The sequence below is a fragment of the Lissotriton helveticus genome, chromosome 4_1 (genome assembly GCF_964261635.1).
Source record: "Lissotriton helveticus chromosome 4_1, aLisHel1.1, whole genome shotgun sequence".
Classification (NCBI taxonomy): domain Eukaryota; kingdom Metazoa; phylum Chordata; class Amphibia; order Caudata; family Salamandridae; genus Lissotriton; species Lissotriton helveticus.
The window spans coordinates 841,837,096-841,864,688 of NC_136063.1; the positions used below are offsets into that span (position 1 = coordinate 841,837,096).

Consider the following 27,593-nt stretch of genomic DNA (forward strand, 5'->3'; position numbering starts at 1 on the left):
CCACTTTCTGAAAGAAAATCTCCATCGTTTTTAAAAACACGTTACATGCAATAAATGACTTCTTGCTCTCTACCACAATTTTCCACAAGGCCAAATCTTGTCAGAGCCATTTATAACTCTTGGATTTCTTGTAAGCCAATCCCGTCATTTGGCATTTCCGCAACTTTCAGAATTAAAATGTTGAAGATCATTTTCACAATCCTGGAATAGTAATATCTTCCCCTTCTTGCTCAGTCATGTTCTACTTTTCCTATGACACTGATACAAGCAGACTTACACTACCTCTATGACTACTACAATTATTTAATTCTCTACATCACTTTTAATCACAAAGCAATGTAAAACAGTAGACAGCATTGCAGACTTACATTCCCTCTACTCCATGTTTTGATTGGCTGCTTCAATTAGTTTATAAAAAGAAACAGTTTTTCTGAACTCATTCAAAGTGCACGTATTTCTCCATAATGTCCAGTCCTATGGTTAGAAGTTATGTCTCTGAACTACACTTATCCTCAAGGCCAAATTGTGTAGGAGCCATTAGAACTTCTTGAAATTCCACAGAGCACATCCCGAGATTCTTTCCCTAAAATGTTGGTTTTAAAAACACCAGGTAAGAGTTTTTAAGGTCATACGGCAATTTTTTTTTGAAAATTAAAACAGAATCATTGCAGAATGACCCGCCATTTCTAGACTTTAAATAAGCTGTGTAATGTCCTGATGTTATTGAAGGGCCGTCATGATATATAATTGCTGCAGTTACAAAAGTCCTTCCTGATATTGACAACTGCGAAGCTACAACATTTTTAATTAAAGTTGTCAATTTTGTTCCATCAGGCCTACATCGTTGGAACATTAAAATGACATACTGGCCATATGTTCGTATAAATAATGTGGACATCATTTCAGATTTACATTGGCTACACTCCATGTTGTGATCAGCTGCTTTTACTAGCTTATTAAAGGAGACTGATTTACTGTCTGGCAAAGTTAAATATATAAATCTTTCTGAGTCTACACTAGTAGTACTTGATACCATACAGTTCTCGCAGTCATGCTGCCATTGATAAGAAAGCCCAAACAGCTGATCTACATCTACACCTTCAGCATGTAATACATCAAGCATATACATTAAAAACTCCTGACAATCTTGCTGAATATTTTGAGAGAATTGTGTTTGGCCTGAACATCTGTCTAACAGATTTCGAATTTCAGACACACTTTCTATGTTTCTTCTATCAGTGGTACATTTCTCTAACACAGAATTTAACAAACTGCAAAATCTTTGATCAGAATTGACCACAATCTCTTCTTTTACATTTTTTAGAGAAAATAAAACATTAACCACTACATTAGCATAGCAGTTGACACCAGAACTGTTTTCAAACTGAAAACCAACAACATCTTCAACAGAATCCTTTTTGTTTCTGCTTGTAATTTTAGGTTCATTGACTTTTTGTCTTTTTGCTACAACCTCCCCAGTATTGTTCTCATTTCTTCGTTTCCGGCCTACCACACGTTTCTCAAACAAAGGATACTGAGGCAAATGTGGCGCATACTCTCTTCTTAACCTATTGTATTCCTTAACACAATCTAGATCCGCACAAATGTTTGTGACATCACACTCAATCAAGTACAATCCCGATAAAGTTCTAACTCGTGACAATGCCACATATGCCATACCCTCCTTGAACACAGAACTGCCAATATTCACCAATGCACTGTCTACGCTTAAACCTTGCGATTTATGAATTGTCACCGCATATGCCAAGCAAACAGGAAACTGCTTACGGCGAACATATAAGTCTTTTACAAGCAAAAATCTAGCAGAACAACGAGCAATTAGCTGTACTTCCTCAATGCCATCAAATTTAATTTTTAAAAATTCAATTCCATCTCTATTTCTGTATTTCACAAAATCAACAACATTACCCATTGATCCATTTACCAGACCTCTTTCAACATGTAAATTCCTTCTTAAAATTATACGGCAGTTCAAGCACACATTCAGAGTCTTTTCAAAACCTGCAGTTTTAGATATACTCTTCTCTAATGAATCCAATTTTGTTTTCAGATTCTCAGACAAAATAATTGTTGATCCCATATGCTCTACTCTATCAATAGCTTCCAGTTTCACAATCTCTTGCGTTTCTAAATGCAACATTTTGTGGTTAAATTTGGCACATTCTGCAAGAGTTTTCATCAAACATATTCCAGATTTCTTCTCAGTAATTTTCTGAAAAATATTCTCAGGCACAACATCTTGTTCTGGATATAAATTTGACAGTAATCGTGCATGTAAAGCTTCTTTCCCATGCTCGGTCACTTTTCCAATTCTAACATCTTGTAGAATAGTCTTGTAAACTTCATCCTTCGCCTGACGCATATTTTCATGCAGTTCAGCATAATTGAAGTTTAACCATATATTGACGTTGCCAATGCTGCCTAGGCACTTCCTGGTATCTTCATGCGTGAGCATTTTGAACACAGGTTGCCCTTTCACTGGTGTCAGCTGCAAAAGATCTCCGAAAACAATGATGTGTTTGCCACCAAATAACACATCATACTCTGTTTTGAGAACTTCTTGCATCCTCAAATGCACAAAGGCAAGCATGACATTGGAAACCATGCTTACTTCGTCAATGATAAGAAGTTTCATTTTCCTCAAGATTCTTGAAACTTCAAAACAAGCATCTCCAGATAGCTTGTGATATTGTAATTTGTTGTTATGCTCCACTGGCAGCATCAGTAAACGATGTAAAGTAATCCCTTTAATATTATGTGCTGCCAGTCCAGTTGGAGCAGTGACAACACAAGACAGCGATGACTCTGTCCTTTCCTGCAAATAGCATTAAATTGCTTTAATGAGGAAACTTTTTCCAGTTCCCGCTTCTCCACTCACGTACAGTCGGACAGGCTTCAACGACGTACATGAGCACTCTTTCTTATCATGACTTAATCCATGATCAATTTGCATGGTAACTTCGTCATATATTTTCCTCTGCTCAACGTTAAGTTGTCTTTCCAACTCTTCTAAGTTAACCGCATCCTCCTGAGCATGTGCCATGGCTCTTTCCACTTCATTCATAGCAGTGGCAGCTTCATTTTCAATAACAGGTCCTCCTAGTGGATCCTGACTCAATGAAGCAGAACTCTGACTGTCCTGAGAACTGTCTCTGGCAATCTCGGCTGCAATCGTTGCTTCCTGCTCAATTTCCGCATTCAACATTTCTACATATTTGGGAAAAGCAGGACATTCTATGGTCTCCTTGGCGGCATTGAAAGAGTCTTCGTAACAGAGGAAATCTCCAAGCAGTTCCTCTTCTGCACGCCAAGGCTTGAAAAGTTGCAAAAGTGCTAAATAGAAAAACTCCTTTTTTTCAGGAGATTCGCCACTCAATTTTCGATGGTTTACCAAGTGGCATTTTCTTTGCTTGACCAGACATCCCTCACTTCCTATTACAGCATACACTCCTTTCTCAGTATCTTCTTTGATGGTCCTCTTGAATATGTAATTTTGCAGAACCTCATACAGACAAACATTCTCGAGGTGACTGCTTCGATTTGGATAATATGTATCCAACATGTTTGTCTTCAAAATGTCGGTACTGTTTGGCTCCTTTTCCGCCAAATACTCAATTTCCCGCACAGGTTTGAGAACTCGATTACGCGTTGCAGCAAGACCAAGACTCGCCCAAACGATACTCCTGGACTTGGCATAGAGACTTGCTGAAGACAACCGGTCAGAACATTCGTACGCTCCGATTTCTCGATGCGACAACATCTTCAGACTGAAACTGTACAACTTCTTGCTGAGGCTCTTTTCATGGGAAATGTCCTCCCACATATCCTTCAATTCTGTCTTCTCTTTTTTGGTGATGTAAGACGTCACATACCGAGCCACAGCCATACAGTTATCAGCCACAAACTGTATATCCATGTTAGCATTCCACATGGACAAAATCACCGGGTTGTAGTCGTTGATGTACTTGGACTCTTCGTTCCTCTTCAAATTGTAAGTGTTTTTAGGTGATTTCTTCATGACATTGTGTCGCAGCGAAGACATCAAACTGTTTACTCTTCCTTTATAAATCACCGGTCGTGGAAAGCCGAAACGACATTTAGTGTAGAACTTGTCCTTGTTTCGGAATTTACGACGGCAGTACTTTCCACATCGATGGCTTTGGAAATGCAGAACTTTTTCTCTTAGGCTTTTCTTCTCCTTTGCGTTTGGAACAGCACACGTAGAATACTGTTGGATGAAACTCATCACTGAGTCTTCTGGATCCGTTCCAAATTTAGGTGCATCCTTGATCCACAGCAACATATGTATATGAGGAGCACCTCTTGCTTGGTACTCTTTTCTCCAGAAGAAATCCAACACCTCTCCAAGAGGTGGATTCTTCTTATTCATGATGAAAGACATCATAGCTTCAAATCTATGATTGAAGTACCTACATACATTGACTGGATCCAAAGAGCACAGTTCTCCGGGTGTCTTGAATTCGATGTTATCTACGTTAGCATTTGCCTCTCGTAGAAATTCAAGTAAGTCTTCCCAGCCATACTCGGCACAGCTCAGAGTGAGGAACCATGTGGGAGTACCTAAGTTCCTCAGCATACATTTTAAATCACCATGACGACGGTACCAGTACTCATTAGTACCACGCTGACACGCCATGAGATTAATCAGGTGAGAATCCAAAATACTATCTTGGACATTGACTTTATCCATAAAGTCACTTGCCGAGATGTTTTGCATGTGTATACCACTTTTCAAGATGTGGTTCACTGCATATGACAGTCCAGACAGATCGCTTTCAAACAGGAGATGAAACAAATAAGGAATGCATTGTCGAAACCTAGCATCTCCTGCATACAATCGCAAAGTCCGGTATTCAGAAGCAGGAATTTGATGAGGTCGCTCATCATATCTTCCTCCCTGACCTGTTGGAAAAAGCTGTGGGAAACACCGAGCTTCCAAACTTTCCTCCCAAACACTAATGGGACTCCCTTTGGCTTGTTTCATTTGAAACAACTCAATAGCATTCCCCATGACTTCCTTGGAATGCAAAGGATGAACACTATAATGTTCATATATTTCTTCACTAGTAGAGGGTTCTACTTTCTCAATTTGACCAGCACACAAATCGCTATCCTCTTCCTCACTTACTTCCTCTTCTGCAACATATACATTCTTATAGTATTTATTATTTTTTTTCAAATACAATGTTGCCTTTTTAACTTTCCTAACATCTACTAAATCTTGCCATATTTTCTTATTCTTTGTCGGAACCCCATTAACTAAGATAACCAGAGGTTCCTCTTCCACTTTTTCTACTCCAATTGTGTTAATGTTTTTCTTCAAATCTAGAGGCAAATAAACAACTCTTCCCTTTAATCCTCTCTGTAAATCTGATGGAGGCAATTTCCCTGTCTTTGGCTCCATTCTTACAATAGCCTGAAAGGGATGGATACTTTGAATCAAAATAGATTCATAAGTATTTAAATCCTTCAATTCAGAAGGAATCTCAACCAATTCCAGATTATTATGAACTGCTCTAGCAGGCATCTGGTTTTGATTTAATTTGCAAGAACAATAAGTACACACACGTCGATCCAATCCCAAATCAAAACAATTTTCTACCATCAAGTATGTTGCAAAATCCTTCCATTCACTATTATTTTCCCTTTCACTTTTTGCATATAAATCCACTAACTTAGTCTGATTCTTATAATAAGTGCGTCGACAACACACACAAGTGAAATTCGGCCTCTCACTTGATTTCACCTCAAACGTCGCAATTTCCCTCTGGAAATTATCTGTACTGGAAACCTGTACACTATCTTCCACATGACCCTCTTCTTCTTGCTCAATTTCAACATTCTCCTCTTTACTTCCAAAGTAACAAAACTCAATTTCTTCACATATATTCTTCACATCTATTTCAGAACCATGCAAAAGAGCAGCGCATAATTGTTTAAGCATAATTGCTGGACTCTTAGCATAATACAACATTCTAACTAATTTCCTCACTTTGTTATGATGCACTGCTAGCATCCTGAAATGATGAAAAACACTCTGGCATACTCTCCTGGAAAGACAAGCCAGTGAATGTCCATGCAAACCTGTCACTTCTCTTACTCTGCAAGGATCTAATTCTTGCAACAACATCATTTTCTGCTTCAAACTTTTCTTATTAAATGACCGTACAAAATCACAAAGCAAATTGATGGAATCCTGTCGCACACTGCAAATACTATTACACTTCCAGGTGTACACAGGACCCTTAGCACGTCTTCCTAAAACCTCATTACCTAACACCTCTTCTGCCTCTGTTGTCACAAGTTTTTCTTTTTCAACTGGACAACCATCTTTCACTTCATAAGCACGACCACTGGTGTCAACTGCATGCACCAAATCATTATCCTGGAAATAACTCTCCTCATTAAAAAATGCCTCACAGCTTGAACTATGCATCCATTCTCCAGAAAAAACTTCACAAAAATTACTACGATTAACTATTCTCTTCCATCTACTATTTCTTTTGAAATCAAAAATTGCCTTGTTTAGCTTCCTAATTCTATTGATTATCAAAATAAATAACTTACGTTTAATTTCAAATGCCTGATCAATAACTTTCTCAACTTTTTTTTTTGTCTTATAAAAAACTAGTTTATGTTGACCTTTCTTAATATTTTTTAACAAATTGCCAATTATCCTGTTCCGGAACATTCGTTTACGAATCTCCCTAAACTGTTGTTTCCTTCTACTATCATGCACAGAGTTATCTCTTGCTCTAGCAGTAACATTTTTCATTGGCCTTTCTTTTCCATTTGATTTCCTTCTCGTTTTATGGACTGAAACATTTTCTGTAGTAATATTTTTTTTATTACACATATTTCTTATAAAGTGTTTTGTGCTCTTACCCGGTGCTTTCTTCGTGACTTGACAAATCTTTTTGTTAGAGGACTGCTGCGTATTATTTTTCACCTGCTGTCTTTGACGTTTTGCAGCCTTTCTGTCTTTCTATTGTAGGCATGGTGAAATCTTGAAATGATCTGCAGTTGAATCTGTGGAAAAATATAATAAATAATGTTATTAACCATTATTACCAAACAGTAAATCAGTAACAGTGATAAAAAACTTAACACACTACTTGACATTTTAATTAGAAGATTTTTTAGTCGTTGGCAAATTTACAATACAGAAATACCAGAAAAGAAATGACATTTATATTTATGTTACCTATGCTATTTTATATGTGAATCTGATCTAATTTTATGAGCATATTTTAATATTTTATTGAAGACACTACACATAACCTGCTTTTGAAGGTGTCTTTATTTTTAAATTAAACGGTTTACCTTTTTACTTTTTATTAATTATAAATTTTAAAAATAAATGTTTATATTTCCAAAGGCTCAAGCAGGTCAGCTTCCCATCCTATATCATATAATTCGGACAAATCTGCATCCTCATCACGCTCTTCTTCATCCTCAGGATTTAAATCATCCAATGGATCAACATCCACTGATGTTTCAATTACAAGTTCAATGATGAGGTCAAAATCAACTGATTGCAGATTGTCGCTCATGTTGAGGTTGTCTTTATCTTTAAAGAAAGATAACAACAATGAGATGTTGCAGAGTAAGAGACAAATCTCACAGATTATAATAGTAAAATTGTTTAACAAGAGTAACATTTTGCAGCTATTATTTAGCCATGTCCAGCGATGCTGAGCAGGTGAAGCCTATGTCTAATTTTTCACTGAACAGGACTCATCTGTTCTTAACCTTGGATAAGCCTCACCGACTCTGTGTCCCCTGCACATACTTAAATGTAAAGGGGCAGATTTATGTTAAATGGCACATCCCCAGGCATGCACCAGTTAACGTGCACCACTGCTCTGCCACCCATGGTGTGCCGCATTTACAATCAGATAGGAGAAACCTGTGTCAAAACCCTGCGCCTGCTTGAAGCAGGCATAGGTCTTGACGCAACATTGTGCAGATGGTGCACCCCTGAGCCTTGCTGGAGCTGCATCGCACTTGCGATACAACTCCAGCAATGCGCCACCTTAACGGCACAGATGCGTCAAGCATCTGTGCCGTTTTTGCCCCATGCTGCGCCGCATTGTAAATGCAGCACACCATGGGTGGCGGAACAGCGGCGCAAGATGACTGGCACATCCCTGGTGATGCACCAGTCATCATAAATCTATCCCTAAGCTTCTTATCTTGTTAGAGATGAACTGCCATATGTATCATCAAAATATTTTGCATTTCCTAAATAGCGAATTTTAAGGAATAAATAGCGATTCTTTACCATTCCTAATTTGCGATGAGCAAATTGCTAATTGCAAGTTACCCATTCATTTCCATGGGCTAGGAGGCTCATAGGAATGAAGGTTTAATTTGCGATTAGCAATTTGCTCATCACAAATTAGGAATTTTTCCAAGGGTGCAGGGGTGTCTCAAGAACACCCTGCTGCACCCCTGAAAAAGAAATTTGGGGGCATATGGCACACATACATGCCCTAAGGGCATGTGTTGGCGTCATATGGGACCTTTTGTTTTTTAAAAAAAAAGCTTTTTGAAAAGAATTCACAAATTACCACCAATTTACCACAATAGTTTCCAAATCCTTAATGTCATTTTTTACATATTTTTTGTTTGATACATTGCATTTAAGTAGTCACAAAATTTGCAAATCCTTCAGTGCAATTGCAAAATAAGGAATAGCAAATTTTGCTACTCCTTATTTTGCATCAAACTTGTTTGATACATACCATTTGTCTAATTAACATTCGCAAAGGCCAAAATTCGTAGAATTTTGATCTTTGCGAATGCTAATTAGCTTGATACATATGGCCCCAAGTGAGGCCTGTCTTACGACATGGTGCATCTTTTGCATCACTGCTGCATCGGTTTCATGTGGTACGTTTTTTTTAGACCATGACATATCTGCCTAAATGCATCAATTTGTAATGTTGTCGCCTCATAGCAAATCTTTTGCACCACCGCTGCATCATAAAAGTGACGCACAGTGGCACAAAAGAGGCATACACCTATCATAAATCTGTCCCTAGCATTTTAAATGATTAATCCAGGATGACGATAAAGTGTGGCCTATCCAGAGGTTTGTTTAAGGTGAGGCCTACTCAGGATTGCAGATTAAAGTTACGCTTGATGAAGAATACAGAGGAGATAATACATGTAAAGGCCTACCAATGAAGTAAGTAATGTGCACTTTATTGCGCCAGTCATCATAAATGTATCCCTAAGCTTCTTATCTTGTTACAGATCAACCACCATATCTACCATCAAACTATTTTGCATTTCCTAAATAGCAAATTTTAAGGAATAAATAGGAATTCTTTACTATTCCTAATTTGCAATGAGCAAATTGCTAATTGCAAATTACCCATTCATTTCCATGGGCTAGGAGACTCATAGGAATGAAGGTTGCAATTTGCGATTAGCAATTAGCTCATCACAAAATAGGAATTTTTTCAAGCGTGCAGGGGTATCTCAAGAACACCCTGCTGCACCCCTGAAAAATAAATTTGGGGGCATATGGCACACCTACATGCCCTAAGGGCATGTATGGGCGTCATATGGGACCTTTTGTTTTTTGGAAAAAAATGCTTTTTGAAAAGAATTCGCAAATTACCACAAACTAGAAGTTGGTGGTAGTTTCCAAATCCTTAATATCATTTTTTACATATTTTTTGTTTGATACATTGCATTTAAGGAATCGCACATTTTGAATTAAGGACATTTTAAGTCATTTCCACATGTGCAGTGTTTTCAAATTATGATTTGAAAATCGTTTTTGGGGAAAAGTAATGGTTTGCAAATTTATGACAAGGACATAATGGTGTATGCTTCTCTATAAGGCATTTCAGTGTCTCTGATGTCATTTTTCCCATATTACATTATAAGACCTTTCCCCATGGAGCACATTCCTTGTAAATATGCTCCCACCTGTGCATGGCGAATTTAGATTTTGACTGTTTGAGTCACATAGCCATGTTAAAAGTGACCCAAAAAAATTGCAAACGTTTTAAAAAAACACATTCATGTGTCTTAAGGACATTTTAAGTCATTTCCCCATGGACAATGTTTTCTAAGTGGCGCAAAAGAGGCATACACCTATCATAAATCTGTCCCTAGCATTTTAAATGATTAAATCAAGATAACAATAAGATGTGGCCTATCCAGAGGTTTGTTTAAAGTGAGGCCTACTCAGGATTGCAGATTAAAGTTACGCTTGATGAAGAATACAGAGGAGATAATACATGTAAAGCTCTACCAATGAAGTAAGTGATTTCTACTTCATTGCGCCAGTCATCATAAATGTATGCCTAAGCTTCTTATCTTGTTAGACATCAACCGCCATATGTATCATATAACTATATTGCATTTCCAAAAAAGCGAATTTTAAGGAATAAATAGCGATTCTTTACCATTCCAAATTTGCGATGAGAAAATTGCTAATTGCAAATTACCCATTCATTTCCATGGGCTAGGAGGCTCATATAAATGAAGGTGCAATTTGCGATTAACAATGTGCTCATCACAAATTAGGAATTTTTCCAAAGCTGCAGGGGTGTCTCAATAACACCCTGCTGCACCCCTGAAAAAGAAATTTGGGGGCATATGGCGCACATAAATTTTAACAACATTCCTTTACCTCAAAAACGATTTTCAAATCATAATTTCAAAACACTACACATGGGAAAATTACTTAAAATGTCCTTAAGACACATAAAAGCGTTTTTTGATTGCCTTTCCTGCATGGTTGGGTCACTTTTAACATGGCTATGTAACACAAACATTCAAAATCTAAATTTTCCATGCACATGTGGGAGCATATTTACAAGCAATTTGCGCCACAGAGAAAGGTCTTACACTAAAATGAGAAAAATAACATCAGGGACAGTCAATTGCCTTATAAAGAAGCATACACCATTATGTCCTTGTCATAAATTTAAAAACAATTCCTTTACCTCAAAAACGATTTTCAATTCATAATTTCAAAACACTGCACATGGGAAAATTACTTAAAATGTCCTTAAGACACATAAAAGCGTTTTTTGATTGCCTTTCCTGCATGGTTGGGTCACTTTTAACATGGCTATGTAACACAAACATTCAAAATCTAAATTTTCCATGCACAGGTGGGAGCATATTTACAAGCAATTTGCGCCACATAATTCATAATTTTCTCCTTAAAGCACACTATTCTCTATCTAAATTAAAGAAATATTTTCTCACCTTAGCAAATACTTTGAGTTTGAAAACAGTCTCAGAAACACACCAATTTGTCTTCAGCAGAGCAAAAGGTATGCACTCCAGAGTCTGCAGCTATCAAAAGCACAGCAATGCTGTAATTCTTCACACATATTTCTCATGTCACCCAATCAAAACTCTTCCCTCACTTTTTTTCAAATGAAAACCCTTCCCCCCTCTGCCCTTTCTGTCTTTTCTGCATGGCAACCACCTCTTGGAAGACTTCTGGTGTTTGCAAGTTCACACAACTTTGTTGCAATTGAACTCTGAACTCTCAGTGCACCTGCATATCCAGTGCATTCTTTCATTTAATGATTTTTTATTGACCATTCAAAATACATCTTTCAAAGAACACATCCGTGCACCCTAACTTTCTGTTTTCAGCAATCAAAATCCACCAATCACTGTTACTGCTTCATGAACACAGAAACTCCACAGTTTTTTTCATTTTAAACTCATTTTTTCAACTGCCATTTCATTGCCACACTTCATCTGACTGCAGGAGAACCTTCTCTCACCATGTTTTCTGTCTGGATTGTTGGACATAGTTATATTCACTGGGCTCAAAGGTACGTTGAAAACAGGAAATTACCTAACCTCAATTTACAAGATGTGGAAATTAAGTGGTTTGGCCACAGAGGATTAAAATGTCACCAATTGATACCATTGGTGAAAACCTTTATGCATTTGCCCAAACCTGACCTGTTAATTGTGCACTGTGGAGGTAATGACTTGGGCACTTTGACTGGTGTAGGTCTGGAAATGCTTTTAAAGGACACCTTTGAGCAATTAATGGCACTTTTTCCTCAGACTGCCTTGGTATATTCAAATATATGCCAAAGACAGAAATGGAGGTGGTCAAACCAATTTTGTCCACAAATTGAGAAGTCGAGGAAGCATGTAAACAAATCTGTTTCAGCTTACATGAGAGACCATGGAATGGGCTCCCTGTACAACAATAACTTGCGTTACTACATGCAAGATATCTACAGAGGAGATGGAGTTCACTTCTCAGATGAGGGCAACAGAGTTTTCACTCTGAATTTAAGAATGTGCATTGGTACCTACTTATAAGTACCTAAATGTACCATAAACCCAAAAGCTCTTCTCAGAGCTACCCTACATCTAATCACTCACAATTATTATTTTACTCTAACATTTTCACTAATTTTCAACAAAGTACGCTCCCCGGGGCGCTACCCGGTACGCGAACCGGGAGCTAACCTCGCGAAATTTTTTAAAAAAATGTTTTTTTTTCGCACATATGGGCCTCCTCAGCCACCCTCACAAAACCTAGGGGGTCAAGATAAGTCTACCGTGCCCCCTTCTACCCATTCTGAACATTATTTGCCCTCCATCTTGTATCTAAATTCGACCGAAACACAAAATGGTGGACTCCCGGAACGCTTAAGGTTCGCGAACCGGGGCGCTCAACGGTTCGCGTACCGGGTCGCTCCCTGGGAAGCGCACCATCAAAAAAGGTGGGAAAGTAGTTCACAGAAAAGCCACTGGAGACAATTTCACCAAATATAGATTAGCTCAAACTACATACCAATCCCTACCATTTTCATAAATTTGATTGGAATTCCATTTAGTCATTTAGCCTGTAGACCTCTCTAAATACCCTGAGGTAAATTACTTCACAAAACACATCTGAAGTGTTGGAATTGACAACCAATGAAAATGTTACTTTCATTTTCTATTTTTTTTACCTGACATTTCATTGGTTATATACCTGAATATATATAAAGGAAGAGAAGAAAACACAGCCATTTTGACTACTACTACTTGCTGTACATTTCAATAGTATTTTCACTAATTCCTTCAACTTCTTTCTAAAGGTAAGTTTTTATTTTTAAAACTGAAGTATATTGTGCACTATAAGTTAATATGGTAAACTTTTTCTGATAGATATATACTATCCCTCTGTAGTAGTTATAGATTTAGAGAGACTTCTCTGTTATAGTTAAGGATGGAGTTAGGCTTCTCTTGTATAATTAAGAATTTACTTACGTTAAATCACATACACATTTTTATATTCCTACTTCCACTCTGATACTATACACTGCCCAAAGATAAATTCACTGATAAAAAATGCCTATCTAAAATTATTCCCAACATTGCCCTATCTCTACTAATATATATTTTTTTAATTCAAATTTCAGGCAAAATGGAAGGCGAAAACCAAGTTTCTTTTGAAATGGACCTGCAAGACAGCAGCCAAGAATTGATTGATACAATTAATCAAATTGACATTGAATTTTTCGATGAAACTTGGGACAATGAACTACTGCAATGTGTACAAGCAGTAGATAACCTCCTTGCAAATGAGGACATTTTACACCCTCAGAGACTACAATGTATATTCCATGATAATTATGAAATTTCTGACAATGAAATGTTAGAAAGTTTAATAAATTATGAAACACAATCACATAAAAAAATGCTTAAAAAATAAAGAAAATAAAAAATAATCAACAAAAACAACAATCAATTAACATACAGCATTTGAAAAGTCTATCATTCATTTTTCATTGCAGTACGCTGCCCAGAACGCTTCCCGGTTCGCGGACCGGGCGCTCCCCACGCAAAAAAAATTTTTTTTTTTTGTTTTTTTTGCCCCGCGGGGCCCTTTTAAAACCTCCACATTAAACCTAGGGGGTCAGGGAGGATCTAGTATGCCCCCTTATGGTCATTTTCGCCTTTGTTTTGGCCTCCTCTTGTCTCTCAATCCTACCGAGAGACAAGATGGCGGCCGCTCCGGACTGTTTAGAATGTTGACAGACACCGGAGAGCCAATCAGCTTAGCTACGCGAAGTTCCGGTACGCTTAAGGTCCGCGGACCGGAGCGCTGCCCGGAGCGCGCTTACAGATATATATATATAAACGTTAATTTCTCAAAATCCACTGGAGCACATATATTGAGACCTAGAAAAGGCACATCGGGCTACCAGTCCCTACAATTTTGCCAAGTTTCATGCAAATCCATTCAGCCGTTCGGGCTAAAAGTGAGGCCAACCGCCCTATGGAAAACTCAATGTTAAAAACACGTTTTGCGACCCCCTTTTTTCTCGGCCCCCCCTTGACGAACCCCCCCCCAAATTTCCAGGGGCTGCTCAGAAACAAAATGTTCCATTTTCCAGAAAATTTCAGCCAATTCCGTCCACAAACGCCAAAGTTATTAGACATAGAATTTTCAAAAATCCCATAGGGAAAAAATCCTAACTATATATACCTACTGGCGACCGCCAGTAGGTAATATATATATATATATATATATATATATATATTCACTGAAAAAACCATAGGTTACACACCAGTTATAGTTAGGAATTAGCATTTAAAAAACCTTTGAAATTCACTGAAAAAACCATAGGTTTCACACCAGTTATAGTTAGCTGGAAATTTTACTCGCATAAAACCATTGAAATTCCCACGTTATAGTTAGTTGGACTCACTATAACTTGCACGTCTGCAATGCACTGCTGATGACGTCACATATTACATCACTCATGCATATATTTAAATATTTAAACATTACTCGCTAATATATGTATTCACTAAGATACACTTAATAAGCCAGTTAACCAATCAATTCTTTTTAAAAAACCACTGAAAAAACCATAGGTTTCAGGCCTTATATAGTTAGGAATTAGCATTTAAAAAACCTTTGAAATTCACTGAAAAAAACATAGGTTTCAGGCCTTATATAGTTAGGAATTAGCATTTAAAAAACCTTTGAAATTTACTGAAAAAACCATAGGTTTCAGGCCTTATATAGTTAGGAATCAGCATTTAAAAAACCTTTGAAATTCACTGAAAAAAAACATAGGTTTCAAGCCTTATATAGTTAGGAATTAGCATTTAAAAAACCTTTGAAATTCACTGAAAGAACCATAGGTTTCAGGAGTTCTATAGTTAGGAATTAGTTTTTAAAAAACCTTTGAAATTCACTCAAAAAACTAAAAGTTTTAGTGGTGTTATAGTTAGCTGGACATTTTACTCATACAAAACCAATGAAATTGCTCCTATATAGTTAGTTGTACTAACTATATTTCGCGCACCCGCAATCCACTGCTGATGATGTCACATATTAGATCATTCATGACATGGTCAGTGACATCACTGATGACATCTCAAAGGACATCACTGATGACAAAAAAGAGTACCCCAAATTTCCCGTTTTTACCTTCTACCGAAGGTTCATAAAAACGCAAGAGAACCTCCAGGGAGACCGATTATATCCTCGATAGGAAGTATCAACGAAAATTTATCCAAATACATCGATCACTTTCTCAGTGAATTTGTATGTCAATTACCTTCCTATACTAAGGATACAACTGACTTCCTGAATAAACTTGAAGATATTCAGTGGTCAGAAGGTGCTCTGCTCATCACCATGGATGTGAGTGCGCTGTACACTATCATCGACCACATCCAAGGGATGGAAGCTAGCTACTATTTCCTAAAAAAGAGAGAAATAGGTTTCCGAGAACACACCAACATGGTAATACAAATGATGAAATTATGTCTGAGAAACAACATTTTTATGTTTGATGGGGCAATCTATAGACAAACTCGTGGCGCGGAAATGGGTTCCGCCTTTGCACCAAGCTTCGCGAACTTGTTTGTGGGCAAATGGGAGGAGGAATTGAGAAATGATGATATGTTAAGAGATGATTTTGACAAAGTACTTACGTGGATCAGATACATTGATGATCTGTTCATGGTGTGGAATGGTACAAAAGAGGAAGCAATCTGTTTCATTGAAAAACTCAATAGGAACATATATAACATACAGCTCACCTACACCATAAGCAAAGATCATGCAGAATTCCTGGACACTGAAATAATTGTGAAAGATGGCAGACTGGTTTCCAGTCTACGTAGAAAGGAGACAGGCGGTAATAGCCTCCTCCACGCTTTAAGCGCTCACCCTGATCCCTTAAAATGGAGTATCCCCTACGGGGAATTACTTAGAGCAAAAAGAAATTGTAGTGACAAAGAAGGGTTTGTTCTAGAACAAGAATGTATGCTATCAAGATTTCGGGAAAGAGGGTACCCCGAATGGGTGCTGATCAAAGCTGTGAGAAAAGTTGCAGAAGTAGAGAGATCAGAAACCCTAACCCCAAAATCAAACAAAGACAGCGAGACCAATACAACTAGAATCATAATCACTTATCAGAGATCAGACAGAGTCCGCAGGATCCTAGCAGATAACTGGAATATCCTTAAAGCAGACACTATAATAGGACCAGAATTGAATAGAAGACCCCAAATTACCTATAGAAGGGGGAGACATCTGAGAGACATTCTGGTAAAAGGTGATATCTCTGAGAACAAAAAACAACATGTACAGGGCCTTAAAGGATTTTACCCTTGTGGACACTGCAGGGCATGTAAATCTAGTTATATGGTGAAAGAGGTGGACATTCCTGGACAAGCGCTGAAACGTAAAATCAAACAATTTCTTACATGTAATTCAAGTTTTGTCGTTTATGTCCTGGAATGTCCGTGCAACATGAGATATGTGGGCAGCACAACTTGTCCAGCAAGAAAACGCATACAGGAACATTTGAGGGCAATAACTAATATAGATGCACACTACCCAGTTGCCCGACATTTCCAGGAGGTCCACCAATCTGGCTCCTCTCTGCTTAGATATTTTGCCGTTGAACAAGTTAATGTCGGCAAAAGAGGAGGCAATCGTGTTTTAGCACTCAGAAAGAGAGAGTCTAAGTGGATTATGGAGCTAGAAAGCAAATATCCTGGAGGTCATAACTTAGACGAAGAATGGTCAACTCACTTATATGAAGAGTAATTGTAAATTCAGGGTTGAGATCATGCCTAGTCATACTAGGTCCTAGACCTGCCTGATGTGATATATTATTTGTACAGAACTGCAACTAAAAAGTGTGTTCAAGCTAGTCTTGATTTATTTTAAATGCATATTTTAATTATGTGTATTTGTTTTTTTCAGGAGAAAAGGAAGGGAGACATCATCTTTTTTTTAATGGACTGCACATCTTCCCTACCCTTTTCTTCGACGAAGAATGAAGTCACTTCACTTGATTAAGATAAGGAGCACAATTTCACTTTTCACTGTTATATGATAAACAATTGATAGGACCGCATGGGGTTTCGTTTTATGGGTCCTAATGCTTGTACAAAAATAACACAGAACCTGGACATGACAGTACCACAATTGTGTTTTTTAGATAAAGGGAATACCATATTGAATATGTAGCTTAATTTCCAGTTTCCAGAACAGGAAGCAAAAATTGAGTACCAGGGCACTAGACCCTAGATAATATGTGAGTCACTACTTTGAGTAATGAAAGCATGTGTTATGATCACAGGCACTTGACCTTTGTATATAATTGCTTTCGTTTTTTGAACAATTCAATGCATATATATTATTTATGGCACTCGCATTACAAAGTATGTATTTACAATACTTAGATATGTAATTGAAGGTCTGCAAGGTAAAATACACCACTCTAATATGGCCGATCCCTTTACCTCGAACAGTAACATGTCTAATGTATGGACATTTTCACTGTCGATTACACCTGCCAGTAACTGTGTTTACTTAAACAAGCAAAAAGTTGTGTTAGATAACGTGTGAGCAAGACACATTGGGTGTCGAAACGCGTAACGTTTCGTGAGAATAAAGAATTTTGCATCTGTACTACCGAGTGCGCGTAATGCTTACAAGCATACTGTGGATTGAATATATATATATATATATATATATATATATATATATATATATATATATATATATATATATATATATATATATATATATATATATATATATATATATATATTTTTTTTTTTCAATCCACAGTATGCTTGTAAGCATTACGCGCACTCGGTAGTACTATATATATATTTGAATTTATCATGACTTTACAGGGCTGTTTCGCCTGCATGGGCTTTATGCTTCCTTTAACCACTTCCATGCTGATGACAGTCCCCGTCCGTCATGCATCACGGTGGGCGCGTGCTGATGACGGCTGGGTGCCGTCATGATCCCGCCCACTCTTTAAAACGGCAGCACAGCGTGAAAATTTGCCGTGCATGCAAGAGGTTAAGGTGAAAGTGTGCCATGTGTTTGTTATGTCGTATGGTTTGGACATTTGCAGCCATCAGGAAATGTTTTGTCTGAATTTAAGATGGCACCTTGAAAAGCAACGTACGCACGCGCAGCTGTGTGTAAACCATAGACACAAGCATTTGCAAAGCAATAGGTCTCGCATTTACGCAAGTTTAAGTTATTGGCATTGTAAAGGATAATGCGTTTTATTTATGCTTTAAAAACCAAAACATAAATAAGAGGCATTGTCATTTATAATGCCAATAGCTCAAACTCGCGTAAATGCGAGACCTATTGCATTGCAAATGCTTGTTATTTTTTTTTTCACTCCAGCCTAAACTCCAAGCATTTATTGCTCTGTTCCCAATACCTCCGTCTCCGCTTCTGCCTTTGTAAATTTACAAGTATAGTGTAAATTAAATTCACAGCACATATATCACACAGGCTCTAAAGTGGGTCAAGCAAGCCAAGGGAAGGGTGTGAGTGTAGAGAGCTGAAGGTAGTGCAAGGGCAGGAGTGGCAAGCATTGATCAACAGGGTATGACAATTGACTAGGAACGAGAGGTATTTAGGTCTGCGTATACAGGTGTTGCACCTAGGATATACTACTCAAAGCATGGCTTGGATTTTAAGGCAATGTAGTACAGGTTTAAATAATTCACAATCTGTCTGTGATAAAAATAAAAGTACAAATTGAAATAATCTTGTGTTACATTAGCCATTCCATTGCACTTTTAAAATCCAGATGTACAACTCCTTAGTTATACGTTATCCCCAATTGGCTAAACGATACACCCAACCTTTGACTACTGTGGACCTTTATTCTCGGACAGCCTTTAGTCAAGGTCACTGCCGAGTAAATGCTTAATTACTGCTTCTGCAATTAGTTATGAGAGGAATGACCACACGGTTGCCACGCCCCACTAATTTTGGAGACACTACAAGGGTGAATTGCCTGTTCTCAAGAGCGCAAAGCACCTCAGCTCCCTAGAACATCCTCAGAAACCCTCACTAGGCCACTCCTAACGAGATTAGACATATCCCTCAAAACAGAGGTGTGTCAGCAAGATTGCTCAAAGTTTTGAAATCAGTAACTTTAAGGTGACTAGGCCTTAAGGGATTAAATACATGAAATCTGAATAGCAATCTTGAGGTGTACATTAGAGAAAGACTGCTCTTTAAAAATCAAAGTTCCTGACATGCCACTTGTGTCCATGAGATACGGGAGATGTGTGTTCTAAGAAAAGGGTCTATTAATTGGGTCGAGTGACTACCCACCTCAAGAATGAATAACAACCCTTGTCAGGGTGAACCCTTAAGGTCACTAAATTAACCCGAGCTTAAACCCCTGGTAGCTATGGCACACAGCACTAGGGCTTAGGGCATGTGTATTTATTTATGGGGTACCAATACAGCAAAAAAATCCCAAACCAAATTAGAAAAATAGACCAAACTTTTTAATTTAAATTACAAAAACCCAGAAGGGAAACCAGAAAAATTACTTTTATGGATTTAAATAGGAATAGCGCCAAGATGCATAAAGTGCCAGTGACAGTCAATTTAGACCAGAACCTAGGCGCAATCAGACGCAGATCATGATGGAGGGCGGGTCGGATACACAAACCTGGTTTGTCCTGGTCAAAGATTTTACCTTCTGGCTTTAACCTTTTTATTCTCAATACACCACAAGAGTACATTTCTAAGCCCCCTGGGACATCAGGGGATGCATCAAGACACTCCTGGGGTATTAGGCAGAGGCCAAACAGCAGGGTCGAGTTGCCACTGGTCAGATGAGCAATTGCATTGAAAGGCCTCTTCTAGCTGGGTGTATCCCTGAAGTTTTAACAGTAGGTCAGCCTTATGACCCATGGAGGCCACCTCTTCCTCCTGTGTACAACAGGGAGAGAAGGTCCAGCATTCTAGGTCTCAGACAGCAGGTTCAGTCTTCTTATCATTTTCAACATGCCCAGGAGAGTTCTAAAGTGAATGCCTGGAGATGCCACATGTATGTAGGAACGAGCAAGTGGGTGGGAATAACTCCTGGGCACATTTGCCCCCATGGGGTAAACATTCCCTGGGCCACCCTTACCCACTTTGGGCATTTGCTAAAGTATAGGATCCCTCTGGGCTCTTCTATCAGCCCTACTTTGTTCAATTTATACATATCTCGGCTGGTCTCTCTTATTGAATAATTCTCAATTACCACTACTTCATATGCATAAGATACTCCATTGATCCAGTCCCTAGACAAGAATTTGTTTGGTTCTGAATTTTAATAACGGTCATACTCATAGTATCAGTTGGATGAACTGTAATAACCTTAAGTGCAATACGGAGAAAACAGTAATTCTTCTGTTTGGGAAAAAAACCTATTTTCTGCTCCGGACTGGTGGCCGATGGACTTGCCAGGCCGCTCCCAAGACAGTACCAGGGAACCAGGGGGTCAAAATTTAGAGCGACTTATTGTTCCTACAGCACTTTGTGGCAGTGTTTGGAACCTGCTGCTCTCTCTCATCAAATCCTTTGAGTTCCTTCCACTTGTGGCCAGGAAGACGCTAGTGCATGTCTTAATTATCAATGAGATGGATTATTGTAACAGTCTCTATTTGGGTATCTCTAAAAATGTAATCAACAAATTGCAGGCTGTGCAAAATGCTGCTGCTCGACTGGTGCTCAAACTCCCTCACAGGAGTTTCACATCCAAGTGGCTGAGGGTGCTTGGTTGACTACTGGTGCAAAAACAGACCTAGTTTAAATCTTTGACCATTACTTTTAGAGCCTTTCATCAAACTGGTCTGAAATATCTTTGACGCTTCATGCATTATGAGGCACAAAGAATTTTAGGATCCACTGATACTGAACTTTTATGGATCTCCAAATTCAGTATAATTACCAAAGGTGGAAGATCTTTCTTTGTTTTGGGAGCCAAAGCTTGGCATCAGCTCCTTTTTTCCCTAGAGTTAAGTAGGAAATTAGGCTATTTTTGGAAAGAATCTTAAAGCTTGGTTATTTTCCTTATGGTAGGCATAGGTTTCTCTTCTGTTTCCCTTCATTAAATAGTGTATGTGGGATGGTGTTTGTACTTCTAGACTACCCCATGGGGTAACAGTGTGCTTTACAAATATCAGGTTCTTTTGTGTTTATTTTTTTTAAAGATGGCCAAAGTCAACGGTCACTATAAACTTGGGCTGGGTTGTGTATGTAGGGAGTGTACCACGGTAATCCAAGTGTCTTCTCACATCTAGCACTACCATCCAGTTTGGGGCAGTCACTGTACCCCCACTAAACCTAGAGACGGATGTCTGGTAGAACAAAGCAGGGTTTTCTAGAAACCAGACAGTGGATGCTTAAGAATGGTTTTGCCATCCTGTTTCCCGTCCCTTGAAGTGTGACCCAAGTCTAGTATGCAAAACCCAGCAGGCCGGTCATGCAGGATGTGACATTCAAGCAGGATTGGAACCTGCAATGTTAAAAAGAATGCTTGCAACCCCACCCTGCGTATTCTGCCAGGTTCAGAGTGGTCATATTAACCAATTCAGGCCAGCCTAATAACTGATCTTGGGAGGAGGCATTTCAAATGCTACTCACTGACTGGCAGAAGTGGGAGAGTAAATGGGAACCCAGAGGCTTTTTTCCAGGGAAAGGATAACTTTCTAAAAGTACCTTTTGCTTACTATTCATCAAAACTCTGAGTTCACCATTAATTTAGATGTTTTAATAACTATTAAAATAGTTTCAATTAAATGCCTTTATTCGGTCGGTGATGAACATAAAAGCGCACGTAAAAGAAAAGCAGCAACAAAATGTTCAAATAAAATCATGATTATAGGGTGCGACGTGATAAAAAGTTTAAAAAAGACAAATAAAAACACTTAAAGCATGCCAACACAGTAAAATACAAGTGCAATGGAGTTTTGAATATTGAAATCACTGCAGTAATCAGGGAGCACATAAATTAACAACTAACAGGCTAGGTAATTCATATATCTTTTCACATTAGTCATCCTTTGGCCTAGAGTTGGGGAGGGGTTTATATAATAAAGCGGACTAATAAAAACATTTTTAGAAATATAATCATGTCCATAAACTAGTGACAGATTTGGCTAAATATAAGTTGTTGCCTGATGGTGTTCTAGCTCTTATTGAAATTTTAAAAAAGGAAAAAAAAAACACATATCCGGGGATTAAAATAGTTGTAGGTGATACGGAGGCTCTCTCTACCTATGGAAACCCATGTGTTTTTTAATAAAGGTTTGAGAAAGTCTATGCAAGAAATTAAAAAAGCTGCAGAAGAACATAGAATGCAACAATGATTTTTCAGTTATATTGTCACAAGGGCCAGGTAGAGCTAGGCTCACCAGTGAGCCAGAATCTGTAGAAACACAAGGGCCGCCAAATCATTCCTGCTCTAAATCGAAAAAGGAGGATCTTTCCCACAGGGGTGTGGAATTTAATAATAAATCTACTTGTTCATGGGGCAGGTTCCTTCATAAATCTACTTGTCCCTTTTGTCCCATGTAAAGCGGAGACAAATTATGGCAGCAATCTCATTATATATAAGAGCTCTGAAATATCCTCTCTGATTATGCCAGGACTCCTTCCATAGTAGGGTTTGAATACTACCAATTCCCTTATGCTGCCACATTTCCGCAGATTTACATGCTTAAGGTAGTGGTAAGCAACAGTTCCAGGGTTGAAATACCCTTTTGTTTCTGTGCAAACCTACTAGCTTGCATGTTTTAAAGGTTTTCACTAACTCTTCTCTAATCTTTTCCCATACTGAGAAAGATTGGACATTTACTCCTGACAATGGCAGACATAAAACTTCTTGCAGGATTGGGAATACAAGTGGTTGGAGGTAAAGTGAACTTTCAAACACTCAGATTTTGGTATGAGCAAATCCTCACCTGGATATTTGCTCATGCTGAAATGCAGTTCACAAATATTTTCTAAGAGTACTATTTCTTGGCCTACTTGTGTAAAGTCTTGTGAATTCACAAAAGTAGTATATCTGCACTTAATGCAAGGACACGGTGCACTTTTGAGTCTTTACTTAACAATCTGGCGCTAACCATAACCTTTTGTGTTTATTAAAATTCTGTTTCTCTCTGCGTCTATCGGCTAGCTTCACTGTGAGTGACAGCATTCTGTTCTTTCTAAGGAGCATATCAACACATAGTCGTTTTGTTCAGTGCCAGGAACTACTGTGGCAATGTGTGCTTTCAGAAAGGAAAATGCTACTTACCAGTATGCATCTGTTCTTGGCATGTAGAGCTGCAGAGTTACACACTATGCATAGATGGCCACCTAGTGTTGGGCCCGGATGTTTGCAGTTTGTTTTGTTGTAGAAAAGTCTTTGGAAGTCACGGGATAGGTGACTCCTCCTTTAGATGATACTGCACATGGGCATTGGCTCCATCCCCAGATTGTTTTTCGCCATTAGGGAAGTGATGGAGCTGTACAAGAGATAGTGATGTCCATGTGATATGTATCTAATTAAGATAATACTGGAACAGATAAAGGTAGCCGGGGAGGCGGTGGGAGTGTGTACCTCTGCAGCTCTAAATGCCAAGAACAGATGCATACTGGTAAGTAGCATTTTCCGTTTGAGGCATATGAGCTGCAGATTACACACTATGCATAGATTGTATAGCAGTACCCACACCTAGCGGCGACCACCAGTATCTGTAGCAGTTGTTTGAAACAGTGTTTTTAGTACAGCCTGGCCCACAGTGGTTTGTTGTTTAGTTTGCACATCTACACAGTAATGCTTTGTGAATGTGTGCGGTGTAAGCCATGTAGCTGCCTTGCATATATCTTCATGGGGAATGTTCCCTAAGAATGCCATTGAAGCCCCTATCTTCCTTGTAAAATGAGCTTTTGGAGGAATTGTTAATGTACGTTTGGCTTTGTGGTAGCATATTTGTATGCATTTAACAATCCATCTAGCGATCCCCGATTTTGATATGGGGTTGCATTTATGTGGCGGTGAAAAAGACACAAAAAGTTGTTTTGTTTTACGAAAAGTTTGTGTCCTTTCGATATAGTACAGTAATGCTCTTTTGACATCTAAGGTGTGTAGAGCTCTTTCTGCGACTGTTTGAGGCTGCAAGAAGAATACGGGCAGCTCAACTGATTGATTTAGATGGAATGGCGAAATGACTTTAGGAAGGAATTTAGAATTAGTACGAAGAACCACTTTGTTATGATGCATTTGCAGAAAGGTTCACTAACTCTTCTGAGAGAAGTAATAGCTACTAGGAAAGCTACTTTCCAGGTTAGGAATTGCAATTCACATTTATGTAATGGTTCAAAGTGGGGTCCCATTAATCTTGTAAGAACAATGTTTAAGTTCCACATTGGTGCAGGTGGCGTTCTAAGAGGAATTATCCTTTTGAGTCCTTCCATGAAAGCTTTTATAGCTGGTACTCTAAAAAGAGATAGATGTTGCCTATTTTGTAAGTATGCTGCAATGGCAGCGAGGTGTAGTCTGATAGATGTGTAGGCTAAGTTACACTTTTGAAGGTGTAATAGGTATCCTATGATGTGTTGAATAGACACGTCTAAAGGATTTATTTGGTTGTTTTGGCAGTATATGACAAACCGTTTCCACTTAGCAGCATAACATGCTCTAGTGGTGGGACGTCTAGCTTCTTTGATAACATTCATACATTCTGGAGGAAGGTTAAGGTAACCAAACTCTATGACCTCAGGAGCCAGATCACTAGGTTGAGCTGAGCTGGGTCCGGGTGTCTGATCTCTCCATGGTTCTGTGTTAATAGGCGTGGAGATAGGTTTAGTTTTTGGTGTGGTACTACAGACATCTGCAACAGCGTGGTGTACCACGGTTGTCTGGCCCAAGTTGGAGCGACTAGAATGAGCGTCAGGGAATGTTGCTGTAGTTTGCGTACCACTAACGGAAGTAGTGGGAGAGGAGGAAAAGCGTACGCAAATATTTTTGACAAGTTCACCCATATCGCATTGCCTTTGGACAATGGGTGTGGGTATCTGGCGGCAAAGTTTGGGCATTTTGCGTTTTCGTGGGTGGCGAAGAGGTCTATCTGAGTTTGTCCCCACATTTGAAAGAACGGATGAAGAACTTGCGGATGAAGTTTACACTCGTGGATCTGCTGTGTTTGTCGACTTAGCAGATCTGCCATAGTGTTTTGTACTCCTGGAACGTGTTCAGCTAAGAGGAAGATCTTTAGTGGTATAGCCCATCTGCATATCTGCTGTGCTAACAGAGAGCTGTAGAGAGTGTGTTCCCCCTTGTTTGTTTATGTAGCTCATAGCGGTCATATTGTCTGTGCGGGCTAAGACAGCTTTGCCTGAGACCTGAGTTTGAAAAGATTTTAGGGCTAGAAACACAGCTAGCAACTCCAAGTGGTTGATGTGGAGTAACTTTTGTTGCGGTGTCCACCTGCCTTGCATGGTGTGATGCAGTAGGTGAGCTCCCCAGCCGGAGAGCGTTGCGTCCGCTGTCATGACTATTTGAGGAACTGGCTCTAGAAACGGTCGCCCTTTGGAAAGGTTTTTGGTGTTCCACCATTGCAGAGAATGATGAGTCCGATCGTTTACCAACACTAGGTCGGTTAGTTGACCTTGAGCCTGGTTCCATTGGCGTGCTAGGCACTCTTGAAGTGGACGCATTTGCAGTCTTGCGTGAGGTACTACAAATATGCAAGACGCCATCATTCCTATGAGTTGCATGAACACTCGAGCTGGTAGCGAGTGTTGCGGTTTGAATTTTGTTAGGAGACTTTGTACACTTGTTATCCTGGCTGGAGAAGGATAAGCTAGTGTTAGTTGGGTGTTTATTGTAGCACCGAGATACTGTTGTATGTGCAAGGGTTGTAGATGCGATTTACTGTGAAGCCCAAGTCGTGAAGTAGTTGGATAGTATCGTGAGTGAGCAGTACACACTGGCTGTATGAGCTGGCTTTATTGAGCCAGTCGTCTAGATATGGGAAGACATGAATCTGTTGTCTTCTTAAATGTGCTGCTACTACCGCTAGGCATTTGGTAAACACCCTTGGCGCTGTTGTGGCTTCGAATGGGAGCACTTTGAACTGGTATTGCTGCCCGTCTAGCACAAATCTGAGATATTTTCTGTGTGCTGTGTGAATGGGAATATGAAAGTAGGAGTCCTTGAGATCTAGAGTGACCAGGAAGTCGTTTAGTACCAGAAGTGGAAGAACTTGTTGGAGTGTGACCATATGAAAATGATCTGACTGCATATAAATGTTTTGAGGTCTGAGGTCTAGGTTGGGTCTTAGAGATCTGTCCTTCTTTGGTATTAGGAAATATAGGGAGTATACTCCTTTGTTTTTCTGATGCTCTGGAACTATTTCTATTGTATTTTTTTGCAGGAGGGATATTACCTCCTGTCTGAGCAATGTTAAATGCTCTTGTGACATTTGATGCTGCTTGGGTGGTATGTTTTGGGGTGTAGATGTTAGTTCCAGACAGTAACCTGATTGAATTATTTGGAGCACCCAACTGTCTGATGTGATGTTTTCCCAGGCTGGCAGGTACTCTTGAAGTCTTCCCCCGACAGGAGTGAAATGGGACGGGGGAAGGGAGTCATTGGGCATGGGTGGAGGCAGAGTGGGAGTTATTTTTACCTCTGCCTTAGTTATTGTTACCTCTGTAACCGCCCCTTTGGTAGCCTTTGCTGTAAGTGGACTGTGTAGGGGTTTTGTACGAGGTAGAAGCTGTGTCTGAGGAGTATCCCCTGGTGGCACCTCTATAGGATGAGTGACGAAATGAACGTCTGGAAGCCTGCGACTGCAGGGCTCCCATAGATTTGGCGATGTCTGTATCTTTTATCATTTTTTCAAGTGATACATCTTCATTAGGTCCAAAAATAGGTGTTGCTCATCAAAGGGTTGATTCAGAATGGCACTTTGTACTTCAGGTTTGAACCCTGATATGCGTAGCCAGGCATGTCTGCGTAGTAAAACGCTGGTGTTAATTGCCATAGAGGCGGTATCTGCTGCATTGAGTGCACACCGAATAGAAGTGTTTGTGATGTTTTTCCCCTATTGGATAAACTCATTTGCTCTATCCTTGTACTTGTCAGGGAGGTGCCTCATTAATGATTCTAACTCATCATATTGTGCCCTGTCGTATCTGGCTAATAATGCCTGTGTATTGGCGATACGCCACATGTTTGCTGCTTGAGACGCTGTTCTTT

At 39.1% G+C, this 27,593-nt stretch overlaps 1 protein-coding gene across 3 annotated transcripts in view; it reads right to left on the bottom strand.

Moving 5' to 3' along the window:
• The window catches only part of MIMS1 (mitochondrial inner membrane scaffold 1), a 181,132-nt gene that overhangs the window by 115,031 nt on the left and 38,508 nt on the right, over nt 1-27,593 (bottom strand). The gene's annotated exons all lie outside the window — the stretch shown is intronic.